This window comes from Triturus cristatus, chromosome 6 (assembly GCF_964204655.1).
Source record: "Triturus cristatus chromosome 6, aTriCri1.1, whole genome shotgun sequence".
Lineage (NCBI taxonomy): Eukaryota > Metazoa > Chordata > Amphibia > Caudata > Salamandridae > Triturus > Triturus cristatus.
The window spans coordinates 704,442,941-704,462,153 of record NC_140589.1 but is presented as its reverse complement, the minus strand read 5'-3'; positions in this window follow the sequence as shown (position 1 = coordinate 704,462,153).

Here is a 19,213-nt window from a genome sequence, read left to right as displayed (position 1 = left end):
TCACGATGTTCTATGAACTTGTGCATTGGATCACATGTGTTCCAAGCCTCCAGCAGGATTTCCCTTGGAAATCAGAGGCCTACCTCGTCCTGAGTGACCGTGGGCTCCTGTGTAACGTGAATCCTCATGAGGCACCTTTGAATCCATTGCTGGCTGGCTTGTGGGTCCCCTGAAGACTCTCTCATCAAACCAAAGGGCTCCCCTGGTTGCTCCAGGCCTGCCCTGACTTACCCTCGCTGGGTGAGTCCCTCAGGCCTTGCTGGTCTGCACCGCTGACTTTCTTAAACTTCCACAAAACTTGCTGTTGCCAAGGCTTGTTGGCTCCAATCCGGTTGCCAATAACTCAGTATGCTGCAGACTTTGTGGGACACTCCGAATCCAGCTCCTGGTTGTCGTCGACGCCTCCTGGACCTCGTGGCTGAAAAGTCAAAACACCCTTGATCACCGGAAATCCCCCGACTTCCGTGGGCATCCATCTTCCTGGCCCCGAGTCACTGGCAAGCGACTGTGAACACTGTCCCTTCTGCCTTCAGGTCTTCTTCATCTCGAATCCAGCCTTGGATTCCACCGGACACTTCTCCAGTCTTCACAAGCAGCAAAACTTCTTCGGCTTCCATTGAAAACGACAACGCGACCCGACACCAAAAGACACCTATGCACCCGGCTTCCCTGGGTGAGGTAACTCGTGCACTCCGGTGCTCCTGTAGGTTCTGGCCCTCGAACTACTTACCTGCCAAGTGGCTTGCTTGTAGACTCTCTAGAAGTGCCCTAAAACTTTAAAAATCCAACCGCGACTTGCTTCATCGAAATCAATAGGGAACCCGCGGCTGTGTTCTCACACTGCACGCGTCTCCCGTGGGTCCTTTACTTACCTGCCTTGGGTGGATTAGTGAAGCCCCAGTGATTCTACAGGCCCTAGGCCTTGTCCCCTTGCAAGTCGACTTTCCTAAACCTCTTTTTTAGTATATGGTCTGGTACGCCCCTAGGGCCCCAGCCATATTTGTGCTTAACTTATTGTGAAACGTTGATATTTGTATATGTTCCTGACTTCTAATCTCATAAAGAGATTAGTAGAGTGTGTCTAGTAATAAATACATATATATTTGATATATATACCTGTGTGGTGTCCTTTCATTTGGTAATTCAGGAGATTAAAATGTAAAACAAGCTGCTTTACATTCCTCTAAGACTTAGCCTGAAGGCTGCTCTCCACAGCTACCACTAGGATAGCTTTCTTTAAAAGGTTGTCTTAAACCTATCTACCATAGGAGATGAATTGGACTGGTGCAAGGTGGCCACTATAACTAGTGACCAGCATATGTCAGGCCAACTTCTCACAGTTTTCCCAAATAATCTAACCGTTAAAATGAAAAAATATTGAAAACAAGTAGGGAAAAAACAGCCATTTGTGACAATGTTTTTATCTGTAAATGCTTGTCACAATGGCAGATTTACAAAAGCAATATACCATTACGTCTGCTAGAATCCTATGCGATATAAAGGGTTTGTAGGTTGTCCAAAAACCTGAGGTACGCAGTGCCAACAACTAAGTTGCAACTTACAATGGTTTTTCATTGTGTACTGAGTATAGAGCAATTCATATGGTAAAATGTATAGACTGAAAAATGGATATTAAGGAAAAATATGTAATTCTTAAATGGACACCAGATACGGAGTTTAGGAGCAGTGGGTATTTGTACATCTATGACTTTGTAGCCACCCACACAAGCGATTCAGAGGACATTTTTAAAAATCACTTCTTTCTTACAGACTGGCTTAAATCAAATTGCTAATAACAAAAGTTAATAACAAATGTTTTACCATTCTGTGTTTCCACATGTCTACCAAAATAAATGGTACATTACTTGTGTGGGTAGGCATTGTACCCGTGAAAAGAAAGGGCCCAAATTGCAATATGGATAAATCACACTTTTCACTGAAAACTGACCCTTTTTTGCATTGTGGGTAGCAGTGGGTTTTGGGGGGGAGGGCAAGCACAGCTGGCACCAAGACAAAACTTGTAAAACTGCACATTTGTGAAACCTAGAAACCTACGGGATTCAAGGGTGGGGTGACTTGTGTGGCTTCCGCTAGGTTTCCTTACCCAAAAGCCCTTGTAAACTTCAAACTTTGACTAAAACATACATTTCCCTTTAATATCTGTAATGAAAACTTCTGGATTCCAAAGACATTCACAATTTTCCTACCACCCGGCGATGCTCCACTTGTTCCAATTTAAAAAAAGTTCAGCTATTCACTTTGACAAATTGGACGATATTGGCTATAATTTAGAAACCACAGTCAAAAGAATCAACTGTCCTCTTGCTTGCCATTGGGATGTGTTAGTCCGCGGGGTAGCAGGAAAACTGTTGAGGTTCTAGGGGTGAGGGTGGGGCCTTATGTTAGGATGGGCCAGACCCACTCCATTATTTTATTTAAAAAAATATTCCTTTCATACAATGGGATTTCTGTCCCCACAGGGGCAAAGTGTGGTCAAACCTTTTGTCTGCGCCTGTCGAGGTGGAAAGACTAATTTGCCCCTTTTGGGGTGGGGGTGTTGCCAATGTCAGAGTGAAACACCTGCACTCCTTTCTTTTGTCCTGGGGGGACAGGAACACTGTTGCACCCTTTTTGGGGTGCGGGTATGACCATGCCCATGGTAGGCAGCCCCAACCCTCCTTTTTCTAATTGTTTTTTTTAATCCTTAGTGTCTAGTGGGTTTTCTGCCACCACATGGGAGCATATTGGGTTAATCGCCCCATTCACCACCCAGGGGGAACAGAAACAATGTTGTGCCCTTATTTGGGGTGGGGGCATGGCAATGCCCATGGTGGACAACCAGCATCCCCATGTTTTTTGTTTATCTTTCCCTGGTGTCTAATGGGCTTTCTGCCACCCCAGGGAAGGCAGATTGGGGCAAACCTCCAATTTTCCCTTGGTCGGGGGTAAAAGACTGTTTGCCCCTTTTTGATGTGTGGGTATGGTCATGCCCATGGTGGGCAACCCTCATCCCTTCCTTTTCCCATTATTTTCTTTTCCCTGGGGTATAATGGACTTTCTGCCTGCAGGTGGGCAGATTGGGAGTAATCGCCCTCATTCGGCCCCGCCCCGTGGAGCAGAAAGACTGTTGTCCCTTTTTTGAGCGGGGTCATGGCCACGCTCATGGTGGACATCCCCCATTTCCATGGTTTTTTTTGTATATTTTCCGGGTGCCTAGGGGGATTTCTGCCCTCACAGGGGAGGCAAATAGGGTCAAACTTACAATCCCCCCCGGGGGCATAAAGACTGTTTACCCCTTTTTGAGATGAGGGCATGGCCATGCCACTTGTGGACCGCTGCCATCCCTTCCTTTTTCACCTTGTTTTTGTTTCTGCCTCCCTGGTGTCTAGTGGGCTTTCTGCCCCCCGTGGGCAGATTGGGGGTAACTAACCCATTTTTCCCCCGGGCCGCAGCAAGGCTGAATATTGGTCTTTGGGGTAGCACAGCCGTTGCATAGGGGCCGCTCCAACATATCCCTGGTGTCTAGTGAGGGTATCCCTGCTTGAGGATCGCTCTCCTGTGGCAATCCCCAAGCATGGATCGCGTGCTCATTGGTGCTTTTTAAACTGTGTTGAAACCCTATCCATTGAATTTGAATTGTGGAATTACGTATATGTTTCCATTTTTGTGTATTGATGTGATGTGGTGCATGATGTTGCTGTTGAATGAATGCTAGTATGATTGTGCTGTCTTGAAGGAGCCTTGTGGGACTGTTAGCAATTTTTTGTATAGGAATTTTGTAATGTTTTGATATCCAATTTTGGTTTTTGATGCTAACCAACACACGTAAAAAATCATGGTATTTACATATATAAAAATGATAAAATAAAAAAATTATTAAAAGATCTATAAATCTATCTGTATCATTACCTGGTTGTCTTGGTTTGCCTATTGGCTGTGGGTATTAATTGTTCGGATCCTATTTAGGGCCTTGTTCTCTTATCAATTTGTGGCAGGCACTCTCCTCTCTCTTTTTGGTAATGGCTGATATACGCACTGGGGAGGGAGTGCATGGGCCAGCCACTAGCAAGTGTCCACAGTAAAGGGGTTAAAGAAACCGCCTCCTATACATTACCCATGTTCATTTAGTTTGACTTAAATGAACTGTGTCATGAAACATGGAAGCAAATGTTCCTCCCCAAGTATTTTTAATTCTATGGAGTTGTTTCTCAATCAGCCCCATTTTATTTCCACCCAGCAAATCAACTTAAGCTTATGAATGTTCATATTTGTATTTGAAAAAAATGCCCTCACTTCAATCCACATCAAAGCACTTATGTATGAAAAGCTAACAATTTATTTTCTTTAGGAGAACCACCTTGACCAAAGTATCACATTATTTATCAGTATTTTATCCCTCAACCAGGTGGATTTTGCCCTAGCAAAACAATATTTCATTAAACACGGCTACACATATGCCTCACTTACATCAATATTTTTCAAAACATTTTTGTGTGCATTTGATACGTCAATATCCATTAAAAATGAATAATCCCTGCTGCTCATGCCAATATTATAGCTCTGGGTGGACTGGAATAGTCTGAAATGTCACACTGGAAGGTGTGTGATGATTGGTAGTTGTGTTTGTACTGTCATTGGCTGCACTGGCAGGGGCAATGGGTGGTGTGGGCTGCACTGGTCTCCCAAGAAGTGTCCTGGGACTTACGTTTTTACAAATTAAGCACTGGGGTTGGTCTAAACAATTCTTGCCACCACATTATTTATACTAAATTGATTCAGAAAGTGCTACTGTATAGCAAGATCTTTTGTACAGATTTGCTATGTGGCATTTTGGGGTGCTGGTGATATGATCTGTTGGTTTTCCTGCCTTGGCTGTGTGCTGCATTATTCAATTGTGATGTTGTATCTTCGTCCTGCAGTTCTTGTGTTGCTTTCTATTTTGCGGTGAAGTGCATTGCAATATTTTAATTGACGTGCGATGTTGCTCTGTTTGTTATTGTATTAAGTTTAGTTGTTTGTTTAAATATTTCAGCAAACACTACGATATTCCCAGCTAAAAGCAACACACGCCTTTACCGTTCTCTGCCAAATAACTATTTGGCACTTTCGATATGGTTTAAAATAGTACTGTTCTAGCTCTTCAATCATTTAACATACCTTTCAGCCCAAAACTGTGGCCACCTCCAGTACTCACTTTATGGTATAGGGCCCTATGAATCAAGGTGGACGCATTTAACCATATTTGTGCCGAGTCCAATCAGGGGGGATATATTTGCAGGAAACATTGTAACAACCTCATTTTATAATGTTTTTCCTCACTTCCGTTATCTGTCCGTGGTTACTCTTTACACAGTCCCACTGTGCAAATGGAGTATTAGAATGTTTTTTTTACTTGAATGAAAAACTTTTACATCTAAGTTGTGCAACTGGGACAGCAGCTGGAAAACACATTTATTTTTCTCTCCTTTCTCAAACATTCACTTTTTGCACACATGCAACTATTATGTTTTGTCAATTGTATTTGTATAGCGCATAGCTACCCAGGGAGAGTTTCCCAGCGCTTTGCCACCCAAAAAGAACCGACTACACTATAAAAAATTGTTCCTAATCCAAGAGGTTTAAAACAACCAGGCTTTCAACCTCTTCCGGAAAATCAGAACGGAGAGACAAACCCTCAATTCCAAAGGGTGGGAATTCCATAGCGTTGGGCTAAGATAGAAGGGTCGACTTCCTTGCAGAGAGCTCTTGATTGTGGGAACCAAAGCAAGCTCAAGATTACTTGACTACAGAGATCTAATGGGTGTATTAAAAAAGACACCAGAGATCCCAGATAGGTAAGTACGTCTAGCTGCTGTGTTTTGCACCATCTGCAACCGTTTGAGTAAGCTCTTCTTGACCCATTAATAGAGAATGTTTCCATAATCCAATCTGACTAAAATAACTAGGCTCTGAACGACCCTTGTTCGGGCAGAGCTGAAACGACTGTCTGAGATTTTCTTAAGCCATTTTAGGATGCCAAAACAAATGGCCACCACCTTCGTATTCTGGGGGCTCATGGATAATTAATTATCTAGCCAAACTCCCAAGGGGCATATTATCAAGAAACGGCGTTAAGATTATCGCCGCTTTAGCGGCAGAAAACTGCCACTAAAGCAGCGATAATGGGCTTGATAATATGCCTTTGAGAATTCCAATAGCAGCCCATGTTCTGGTGTCAACATGGGCTTCCATTGGAATGCTCTAGGGCATATTATCAAGCCCATTATCGCCGCTTTAGCAGCAGTTTTCTGCCTCTAAAGTGGCGATAATTTTAATGCCGTGCTTGATAATATGCCCCCCAGTTCTTAACCACAGGTGCGAGTTGGGAATGTTACCCATCTCCTCTGCCCATAGATGAGGGCCCGCGAGATGAGGAAGATTACCCACCAGCAGCACCTCGGCTTCGTCCCCGTTTAACTTAAGGGAGTTGGCTTTCATCCATGAAACAACTTGTATAAGACAGCTTATCAAGGCCTCTGCACTGTTATTATCTTGAGAGGACAAGAACACAGAAATCTAAGGGGCATATTAGCAAGAACCTCGTTAAAATAAACTGCCGCTAAAACGGCGATAATGGGTTTGCTAACTTGCCCTATAGAATTCCAATAGAAGCTCAGGTTAGATGTGCAGGACATCTAACCTGGGCTTCTATTGGAATTCTATAAAGCATATTATCAAGGCCATTATCGCCGTTTTAGCGGCAGTTTCCTGCCGCTAAAATGGCGATCATTTTAACAAGGTTCTTGCTAATATGCCCCTAAGTATCATCAGCATATGACAAGATAGTAAGACCACACTTTTCCATAATGTCCGTCAATGGCCTTACATGGAGATTGAACAAGTCAATTTGAGACAAAAAAACTATTTGTAAATCAGACTAAGGGCCTTTATCTCTACTTTAAAACCCCTAATCATATGAAAAATCTTTGATATATTTAATTTTTCCAACTGGTATTCCGGGAGGGAGGATAGCACTGTGTCAAACTTCTAGATGGAATATTATTTCATCTCGGTGTGTCAATGTATCCCTTTGATGTTTCCTATAGGCGAGATTAATGCTTCCAAGTCACCTTCCCTATCTCATGTATCACACCAGTTTAAATTAGAAACTAAAACGAATCTGTCTCTGTGATCCATTCGAATGCCCTGAGAAACGCTTTGGAAATTAATGTGAAAGTCCCAATGCACAACAAATGTGTCAGCTCCTCTCATCAGACACAGAAGTCAAACAATCATAGTGTATTTCACAGGGAGGGCTGCATTGTTCAGGCAGAGTAAAGTAATATTTTGTACTGCATTTTCAGACATTTGATATCAATATTTCTTGCTGCTGAATTAATTTTTGTCCCTTTCGATGACTTTGTTTAGATTGAGCTAAGGTGGAGTTAGATGTTCCAAGCTGTATTTTTTTATCATCACAGACAATGTGATTCCAAACGGAGGCTCACAAATTGCGAAAGTTTAAACTAACTTTTTGGACAAGAGTTTCACTTTCTCCAAAGTTTCAATGCTGAGCACTGGTCAAAGGCACTAAATACAATAAAAAAGTCTTACAACAGTGTAAACAATTCAAAACGTATATCTTAGGAACGTATAACAACATACTTTATCAGTATGATCATATCAGTATTATCATACGTGCTCTGGGCTCAAACAGTGAAGTCATTTTTGGAACTTGATCAGACGTTTCTCTGACTCTCTGACTGTTACAAGTCATGCAATTCTGTCCGTTTTTGTGATAATAGAATATTATCATGTCCTTATTGTAGCAGGCTAGGAGACATATTGACTCAGTTATGCTCACGTTAATACCTGAAAATGGTCTTGGCTAAGGCAGGTGCAGTGGTACCTAGTCCCAGCAGCATGAGCAGACCACAGACCCCTCCCCTAATTAGTGTTTGTTTTTCAGTATCAAGCCATGGGATAGTGGGGCAATTTACTTGAATTTGGTCTACAGTATTTAGAGAACAAATGGTTTCCTCTGAGAAAGCCTCAAGCCTGAACTTCCCTGATATAACAAACAACATGCACACACATCTGATATTGACAGAATGTTTTGTCGTGCAGCAGAATGAAACAAATTTAGAAAAATATATGATATATAGGTGCGCCCGTGAATGGTGCAGTGAAAGTTTCATATGTGAGTAATGTACGCTACAAATGTAAACAAAGTAAAAACAATGTAGACACATTTACAATGCTTCTTTCACTTTTCTCAAATGGCACTCTACATGTAAAAAATGTCGAGATTTCAAACCTGTCAGTTATTTGGGAGGGTCTAATTGAAAACACCAAAAGAATGGTAAGGATTCAGGAGTATAAATTCCCTAGTCAATAGTTTATAAAATATTGCTCCACATATCTGGATAAAGTGGTAGGCGATCCCCAAACACTGTCCAATATTTGGTGTTGAACTATAAGCAGAGCTTAATTTGGGCCGGTGGTTTCAGATGCTCCGCACCGGCACAAAATTGCCAACATTGGCACATATGACAATCTGCCACATGGTGGTGCTGTTTGTCAAATTTAAAGATCAGTACAACATTAGTTGTTTATGAATTCAATATTCAATGTGCCATTTTTAAGGTGTTGGGGTCGGAGAATAGTCTCAGTTGTCACACTTGTATGTGTATGTTATGGCAGTTATTGTGTTTGTGCTGTCATTGGCAGCACTGGCAGGGGTATTAGGTGGTGCAAACTGCAATGACCTCTTGACGAGGTGCCTGGCACTTATTTCTTTAAGTACTGACTATAAGGTTTGTAGCAATAAGCCACTGACTGATTCACAAATAGCTTCAAAAAGAGTTGAGTGCAATACGCTTGATTGCTACCTGGATGCAAGTTATGGCCAACCGCGATTGGGTGTGGGTCAGATACCAAAGCCAGGTTCAACCTGATCAGAAATGTTACCTTCATCTCTGAACTGAATGTCCAAAATCCTCAGAGAGGCAATGCAGCCTGTGGCTAAAGAGGGTTCCATGTGGTTGGATGACCACAGGAGGAGTTTGCGATGAAGCCATTGACCTTTAGGGGGACAGCACAGAGTAGGGAACATTTGAATATCACCAAGAGAAGGTCCCTCTCTGTCCTGTTACTTTTGACGTTTTTGCCTACTAAAGATTTCTACTTTCAGACTTAGTCACTTTTTTAGAGCTCAAGCTCCTCTAGTAGGACAGGGCTGCATGAGGTAGCAAAATGGGCTCTACAAGGCTGGATTCCTTCTCCATGAGGTCCTGCTAATTAGGATTTGCTGATGCAGAATGCTCCATGTCGAAGTAATCTCAATCTTTAGCCTAGCGGCAACGCACCTTTGCCAGATCGACTTGACAGGTTGGTTCCAGTCCTCTGGGGGTGTTTGGAGCCAAAGAGTTTTTAAGTCCCAGGCTTCAGTAAATATTAGAAGGAGTACACTTTGACAACTGACAAGAATCCCAGACCTTGGGTATTGCACTTGCTGGTCAAGCCCACTTCAGCAGAGGCCAGCAGGGTACTGGCAGGTCCAGTTGGAACTAGTTAGCTGAGAAGTTGCAGGAAAGGCTGTTTGTGTCTTATTGTGTCCCTGCAGCTTGAACAGGAGGTTAGCCTTCTGACTCTTCGAGTCCACATCATTAGCCAGGGTACAAGCGGGAGAACATTCCCAGTCTTCTAGTCTTCTGGGCTCTTCTCCAGTCACAAATCAGTCCTCCTCTGTTCTTCCACAGATCCAGAAAGTGTTCTGAGAAGGGTACCCTGGGTACCACTTTTTATGCCTGATTCATACCACCTCCGTAACTAACAGTTTGCTAGGGGCAACCCTGCCCACTTTCTGCAGTACCTCCTATGTGTCCTTTCACAAACAACTCCCTAGTACCCTCTCTGCCTAAATCAATGATCTTGAAACCCTTTGCCCCTTCTGCATAGCATGTGGCAGAGGAAGTAAGCACTGTGTCACTATAAGTACTCCCTTGGTTGAACAGTCAGCCAAAAACAAGTATGGCTAACTAGAACAGTATGCTGATGGTGGAACGATGGTATGCCCTATCTGAAGTGTATGACACCACCTAAGTGTGGGGAAGGAAGCATGTCCTTTTGTTTTTATATTTCCTCACACACCCTAGTGGTGTAATGTTTCATCATCGGGACACCCCGACGCCTAGAAGTCAGGGTGGGCTCGACCTTTATTTCAGGGAGCACATACTGAGATGATATTTGGACAGGGGGTTAAAGATTAAAAGTCGGTGTCAGACCCCAGTTTCCCTTTATTCTTGGGTCTGGCACTGATGGTAAAAACACAAATTAGGGGTTTCTAGGGATATTGTGGTCCTAGGACCCTATTGCCAACATGTTTCTGTCCCTTGCTGCCCCATAAAGGGTGCACAGACTTTCTTCAGGGCGTGGGCCCCCTGGAAAATTTAGATTGTAAAGGTGTTTTCCCTACACTACTATGCGATAAGGGCAGATGCTGCTCCTTATAAATCAGACAATTGTCGTCACAATCACTCCATCTGTAAAAAATAGAAAGACAGACAAAGTATACAACACATTATGTCCTGATTGATAATGAAATGAATAAAATATATGTGTACACCTTTGTTTTTTCCACATCATCATACGTGAAACAAAATAGAATGTGCGTGTGATAAAAGCATAACCCATCGTATATATGCTACACTTTTTGTAGCGCGTGAATACATGGGTGGCAGTAATTTACCGCATTCTAATTTCATACACTCTTTTATGCGTGATTTGTTAATGTCAGTCTTTTCAGTCAGACGTACTAACACTTAGACACGAGATAAAAACAAATATGCCCCTAAATCATTCTCATATCCATAACAGTTAATACATACTCGCATTCATTCATTTTGTATGTAATTCCGCTTACCCCAATTAAGGAGAGGATACACCCCATGTGGGACCTCAATAAGTGGGGTAGCCCTGTAGTCACACTGCCACCAAGGGTCCTGCCCCGTAGAGAGACCTATTCGGTTGTGGTTCCCACAGCTTGGAGTCACTGCTGTGTCTGAGGTCATGGTTTATAACTCGTGTATGGAGCCTCGGTGAACACTCCCGCCTGCTTCCGGGAGTGAGTGGCCACGCCCATTAACGGACACACGTACTTCACGTATACCGCCTGTAGAAGTCTGGGGATTGTAGTTGCGGGTGTTGCGAACTCCCATATTTTAAACGTTTACAGGGGAAAGACTCCCTAGTTTTATATATACATCTGCAGATTGTAGTTCAAATTCCAAATTATCTTTCCTAAGACCTGTGCGTGCTTAAAACTGATGTTCGGAGCCATGGTGAACTCTCCTGCCTACTTCCGGGAGTGAATGACACTGCCCTTAACCGGATACACGTATTTCGTGTATTCCGCATCAGGGAGTCTGGGACTTGCAGTTGTGGGTGTTACGAACTCCTGTAGTTTAAATGTTTTCAGGCAAGGACCTTTTATGTTCCCTAATTTTATGTATACACCTGTAGATCATAGTTCAATTTCTAAATCCTGTTAACGTTATGAGCCCTGTGCGTGTAGTGATAATTTGGGTTGCTTTTTACTACATAATCCAAATGTATTGCTGAAAGGTAAGAAGGTCGCTAACGTTGTCAGTTGATATGGCGTTCTTACTTGCTGGTTCTTTGTGTGCGTATTGATTTCTTAATATCTGGTTGAAAATTTCATAACTCGTGGCTAGAGTGTTTATATGATTTGATTGTTTGTACACATACCAACTACTCCAGAGATTAAAACTACAGTATCATGGCCAACTCAACATAGGTAGTGTACTCAAATCCAAAGATCGATACAGTCATAGTAAATCTCACTGGACCACCCACTGGGGTGTATAATGATGGTGGCCCTGAAGTCACTATTCAGTTGTTAATAATCAACACGTGAGATTAAGTTATAGAACTTTTTTTTTTTTTTTTTACGTCGTCAAGTATTTATCTAATATTTACTAATTAGTGACTCTAAGATCTAAATCAAGAATCTTTTGTTTGTACCCAGTATATACCCTTATATTGATCTAATATGTGGGTAACTTGAGATATTATTTGTTTCTGTTTAGTTGATTCCATGAAATGCATTCGTTCAAACCAGAAATGTGAGTTTTTAATCTGTAGACCCATCTCTGTTCTCGTTCTAAGAGGCTTTTGGATATATTGCCAATGCATCTCCTTTGACTCTCTCAATCAGAGACCACCATAGGTCGCTGTCTGAGTGTTTTTTCTATACATAGTGTGCAGTTAATCTAGTTGCTGTTATGGACCTTCTGATTGTACTCATGTGTTCGTTTATGCGTACTTTTACCTTTCTCCCTGTCATCCCTACATACATCAATTGACATGGGCACTTTATTACATAGATCACCATGTCTGAGTTACAATTAGTATGAGACCTTTGTTCCCATCTATGGTGCATACCCAGATCTATTTTTTTAGTATGTTCCATGAATGCACATGCCACACATGATCGGCAGGGATAGTGGCCCATAACTTGTGATTGATTCCATAGTGTACTTTGATGTGGGGTTTTCATTTTTTGTAGGTCTGTGTGAATAAGGGCATCTCTGAAGCTCCTGTTCTTTCTGAAGGAGAACATGGGTTTCTCAAAGTTCAGTTTGTTTGATGTTAGCACCGGCCATTTTTTATTTATGATTTTTTTTAAATCATTAGATGACGCATTGAAAGTCGTTACACAAATAAGGGTATCAGGTTCTTCTTTCTGGTGTGTTTCAAGTAAAACCTCCTGGGCAGTAGTTCGGTATCGTTTTTTTGCTTTCTCTATGATTCTTTTAGGGTAGGATCGTTCTTCCAATTTTTTTGTCAGAATTTCTGCTTCAGCTTTGTATTCATTGACATCTGTGCAGTTTCTACGTATACGTAGAAATTGTTCCACGGGTAGATTCTCTCTCAGTGCACGCGGATGGGCGCTGTTGAAATGTAGCAAGCTGTTCTTATCTGTTGGTTTTGTGTATAGGGAACTGACGATGCCCTCGTCTTTCGCACTGATAGTGACGTCTAGAAACAATACAAGGTCTTGATTGTGGGTCATCGTGAATTTTAGATGTGGGTTTCGATGGTTTAACCACATGTGAAGCTGTCCCAATGTGGTCACATCTTCTTCCCATATGACCAGGATGTCGTCTATATAGCGCCACCATTTATTTATGTTGTTTGAAAATGGGTTGGGGGTCCATATATGTTCATCTTCGAATTGTCCCATATACAAACACGCTACGCTAGGCGCGAATGTACTGCCCATCGATGTACCGTGGACTTGTAAGTATAGCTGGTCATCAAATCTGAAGAAATTCTCTTTGAGCGCCAAGCACAATAGGGTCATAATAATCCAACTCACTGGGGCATCCCAGGTCCAGTCTTCCTTATTCAGAATCGTTTCAATTGTCTGGATGCTTTCATCTTGCGGGATGCTCATATAAAGAGCTTCTACATCCAGACATACTAGTCTGTTGCATTCTGGGTTGTATGCCACGTCTTGAAGGGTATTGAGAAGGTGTTTAGTATCCTGTATGTGGGATCTAATACGTGTGACCAGTGGTCGAAGAAACCAATCGGTGTATTTGGATAAGGGTTCCAAAAGAGACCCAATGCCAGACATAATAGGTCTCCCGGGGGGGGGGGAGTTTGCCCTTGTGGATTTTAGGTATAGTGTAAAAAAACGGTGTTTTGGGGTCTTCACAGTTAAGAAATGCATATTCTTTTTTGTTTATCCATTCCTGTTTGAGTGCTTCAGTAGTTATTGAACTTATGGTCTTTTTGAGACGCATTGTGGGGTCTCTGGTGATGGGTTTATAGAACTTAGTATCCGCAGGAGGTTTAAACACGCCGTGCGATAGGCCATGGTGCTCTGTATCATGGTTGCCCCACCTTTATCTGCTGGCTTAATTGTGATATCAGTCCTTGTGCTGAGGTTCTTCATAGCCTCTCTCTCCTTTCTGCTTAGGTTGTTATACGTGTCTCGTTTGTTGGGTAATTCTTCAACCTCTTTTGTGACACTATCCTCGAAGGCCAATACTTCGGGTGGCATCATAGATGTCAGTGGAAAGAAATTAGATTTTAATCATAGAGATGTATGCGTATGATCTTCACTGGGTTTTTCTTTATCCATGTCGAAGATCTTGATTCGAATCTTGCGTAAGAATTCGCTTAGTTCGCATCTCATCTGGAACTTGTCCAGAGGGGTAGTAGGAACAAAACCAAGTCCTTTGTTCAGAACATCTGTTTCTACTTTTGTCGGTGAAATATCTGTAAGGTTTACCACTAGTCCCGTTGGTTGCTTGTCCCTGCGTTGTGACCCTTCAATGTACTCCGTGTGTTCATTGGTGTGTTGCTGTCTTCCCACTGGAATTGTTTGTTTGTGTTGTTTCTCCTGCCGCGTCTCCCTCTCCTTCCGCCATGCCCTAAAAAGCGATTCTGATTGAAATTTGGCTGGAAGAAAGGTCCTGCCTGAAAATCTTGCGGTCCTTGAAATGGAGGTGGAGGTCCATAGAAGGGGATCGGTCCGTAGGGTCCTGGCCAAGGATACATCTGCGGGTGTTGGTAACCGTGTTTGAAGTTCCCTCTTCTTGGTCTTCTCGACTTCCCTCTCCAGCTTTTGTCTGACCCGTCACTGGACCAGCGTCCTGCTCTGACTCTGAGTTGCTGGTATCACCTTGGTAAGACGATCTGGAGTCTGTCTTTTCTTGACTCACATAATCTTCCTTTATATAGGGGTATACCTTTTCGTGCGCACATTTTTTCAAATCCTTCTGTAGTTTGTTCACCTTACTTTGCATTAGAAAGTCTTTATGTTCGTTAATTTCTTTGTTCACTTCTTCTAGTTTTCTTCAGTATAGAGTGATTTTTATTTCTGTCATCAATGCATCCTCGCTTGTTTTTATTTTGACTAGGATGGTTTCTGATAGGCGTTTCGCGGTATTGATGATCAATATAAGCCAGTCGCAGGTGCACCGCCACGCGATCAGCGACCACTCTTTTTTCAAGAGTTGGTTATCCCAAAAAATCCTCGGGCATTGGTTACCAGAAGTCCCCTTGTTGCAGCATTCCCTCTCAAATACTCTGTGAGGTTTGCTCCATATAGGAGGATCTTCATTTGTGCATGTTTGAGTTCTTTAAGTTCATCCCAATTCTGTGCTTGATTTAAACTTTGATTTATGTTTGTATCTGGTAGTAGAGATGGTCCTGCCAGAATGGAGGCTGCCATGTCATCAGAGTACCCTAATCCAAGGGTCTCAGATATGGAGAGTTGTTCTGTCAAATCCATTGTTCACGAGTATAAAAGGGGGAGAAATTCGTAGTTCTCAGTGTTCATGTGAGGTAATCTAACTGTAGACCATTGATGCACTTATATAAGAAAGAGAACCTATAGGAACTGCCTGCGGGTCTTCTTATCTGCTACCTGTGTCTATTTGGGGAAGCCCCACAGCTGTGTTCTGCTCAGAACATAATTCACATACCTTACAAGGAAGAATTCCTTGTTTGGCGAGGGGCCGAGAGGAACTCTATGAGGGAGTACACCCTCCCGTGGGTTAACACTGTGTCACTATAAGTACTCCCTTGATTGAACAGTCAACCAAAAACAGGTGTGGCTAACTAGAACAGTATGCTGATGGTGGAACGATGGTATGCCCTGTCTGAAGTGTGTGACACCACCTAAGTGTGGGGAAGGAAGCATGTCCTTTTGTTTTTATATTCCCTCACACACCCTAGTGGTGTCATGCTTCATCATCGGGACACCCCAACGCCTAGAAATCAGGGTGGGCTCGACCGTTATTTCAGGGAGCACTTACTGAGATGATATTTGGCCAGGGGGTTAAAGATTAAAAGTCGGTGTCAGACCCCAGTTTCCCTTTATTCTTGGGTCTGGCACTGATAGTAAAAACAAAAATTAGGAGTTTCTAGGGATATTATGGTCCTAGGACCCTATTGCCAACATGTTTCTGTCCCTCGCTGCCCCATAAAGGGTGCAGAGGAAGTAAGCAACCTCTCCTCTGTGATCACTCTAAACAGGTTTTGGTGGCTGCTCCATCCTCCCTCCCTCCCTCTCTGACTTGGGGAATAAAGAAGGGCCATTCTCAAGTGTCAGCTAACATTGCCTGTGACAGGGTAGGCCTCTTTGAAGTTAATCATGTTCCTGGGCACAGCCCTGATAGTCACCCAGTCATAGGCACAGAACACCTCCCTACACCAAAGGCCTTTGTCTCAACTCATCAATTTGAGGCTTATCATTTGGGTGTAGCTTGGTCCTCAGTTAGGGCTCAATCAGTTTTTGTTTGCTAGCACTTCAGTTCAGGGCAGGCGTGGCCAAGCAGTTTGGGTTGGACTCTTCAATTGGAGCAGGGCCAAAACAGACTTCCATATAGCTGGCTCCAACTGAGTTGGCATGGCAAACAAAAGGAACAATCAGTTAGAATGCTACCCTGAGCAATTTGCAGTGGGTAGACGTATTGCAAGCATTCATCCCTACACATTTTGTGTATTTGAAGTACCACCCGCAGTGGCATGGTTATGCCCAGATATGGGTCCAGTGCTCACTATGCCACTGGGGCCACGCTACACCTGACTCACAAGCACCGATCAAAGTGTAGCAGGTCTCGGGTTGTTTGTATTCTGATTCAGGGAGGGCCTGGCCTGAGAGTTCGGCTGGAATCCTCCTTTGAGTGACAATTTACAGGTGAAGGTGGGCAAAGACGCTAAACTGCCAACTCTCCTATAGACATCTTTTTTTAATCTTCCAAGTGCTCAGAGGTAGCATTGTAGCTGGTAGACCATGGAAATGCCATTACAGCTCCATGGTTATCCTTTTTTTTCCTTAAACTTTATTTTCCAATTTGTCACATATCAAACTTATACAGGCATGGTAGTTCACTGTCGATTTCAGCATCATTGAATCATTAATATAAACAACACAATTGAACATTGCAATACACACCAGTCTATGGCTTCCAGTGTATAATACTCAGCAGATCTATAAAAACACAGTCCCTCAGCCCTCACCCAATCCCTTGTTGTGGCCTCTATCCGACAATCGCCCGCCTTTGGAAATCTTGGAAGCAACAGACATAAAGGGCTAAACTTCGAGAGGTCGCGTGCATGGTGGGGGGCCCCATGGTTATGCATCACAATATAAAAGGAAGGAGATCTGTCACCCCACTCTCTCCAGGATGATGCCTCGTTCCAGTTGAGAGTTGGAGGTTTGCCGTAAAGCCTCCACATAGGATCAGTAAGGGCCCCATATGTCTTTAGGGCAGGAAGAGCTAAGCATAGGGCTGGCTTAAACCTCGCAGTTAGTGCTGCAGTAGGCCAGGCTGCGCAGCCAATTCTGCAGCGTCGGAGCGGACTTGCGGACCCACAGTAAGGCTATTTCTCTTTTGGCCAACAATAAACCGAGGGAAGCAAATCTTCTAATCTTTCTTGGGAAGTTGACCGTGAAGCCCAGTAAAGCCACTTCCGGTGTAGCGATAAGGGGCAATTTGGTCATGTCTCCTAGTGCGCTGTGTATCTGTTCCCAGTAGGCCTAGATCTTGGGACACTTCCATGTGAGGTGTGCAAAATCCGCGTGTGACGCCATGCACTTCTGGCAATTATGCAGTCTGGATGGGTCTAGTCTGTGTGCTTTGGCAGAAGTAAAGTTGTAGAAGCCATCTTTCTTATGTGATACCAAATGCAGTACGCTTCTAGGCCATGTTAAGTTGACATGAGAATCACGGCACAAGATGCTTGTACTTTTCCTTACCATTAAAGACACGGCTTTAGTAACGCTAGGCTTGCTTAGAAAACAAATACGTGGCAAAAGAAGATGCTCGCTTACACAATTAATGTTCTAGCATATCACATTTTGCAATATTACCAGGCACTGTTATTATGTTGCAATAATTATCTGGAAAGGACCAAAATACATATCTTACAGTAGAGTGTGAAGTCCCAAAAGCTGGCTACGTGGGACACGTGGTCAGCAACAGTAGACTTGAGACCTTAAATGGTAAAATCACACCGTAGGCCCATAATTATTGGACAAATGAATTGTGCTTAAGTTGTGCTACGTATGATATGATGCTGCATCCTTTGCGGTTTGGGCCTATATAAACTATCACAAACGTCACATCATCGGACATTCAGTATCTATGCTGTCTGTCTCCATGCCGCACTTATTCTGCATTTTTTGTTGGTCTCCAATAAATTCTGCTATCTTCTATGCTGACAGAGAACTGTATTTGTGGTATTATTTCTTATTTCTATTTCAGCATCCACATTTGGTGTGAGAATGCGGCTCCGGGGTCACTGACAACTTTACTAGCTGGCTGCCGGACTCTGGCTTCCATTGGAGTTCGGAGACCTAAGGTTCGATAACATTTACATTTCTTTTCTCTCCTCTGCTCCCTTGGATCCTGGGGAACAGCGTATGCCTGTAAGTTGAATTTATCATATCTCTGGCTCCTGCTAACTTTTATCTCTCAGCAGGGCTGTGTAGCATCTACTTAATGACTTTTTTCTTCTCCACTCTCCATCACACTCCCCCTTGTCAAGGCCTTTCTGCATGGGCCAATATCTTTGTGTCCCGGTGATATCTACAGGCCTTGCTTTTACGTTTCCAGAGACATACTTGTCATTTCCGTCGTACTTATCACTTTCTTCTGTGCTTGTGGTGCTTGTGGTGCTCTTTTTGTGGCTCTGGTCGCTTTCCTTTTGGGTTGTTATCACTCTGCTGAGGACTGTGCCTCTGTTTGACGATCGCATTTCTTCGTCCTCCTCTCTTTGCGGTCTTTCTTTGACCTCTGACACTGCTGCCGATCTCTCCAAACTCCCCTTAATGTACAACTTTTGCCCTACATTTTAGTATCTGGTCCTGGTACCCTCCCCACCTGTCCGGTGATGGCGAACTTCCACCAGTTCCATGCACGCAGTGACTCCCTGGTGCTAAGCAGCACTTGGCTGGCAGCGTTCCAAGGAGGGCGAACTACTGCACCACCCTGTCTTGCCTGCGGTGAATCCCCGGCCAATGGGGAAGGAGGACGTTCCAAGTTACTTCAACTGACGGGAGCAGGGGTCGGTACGCTTTGCCAGGTTCAACGTACACCGGTAAGTCTTGATTGGGTTTTTCTCTACCCTCTAATGTGGGTTGTAGCAGGTAGGTACCCGTTTTCGGGTTTTGGTGGTTTTGCTCCCCTTG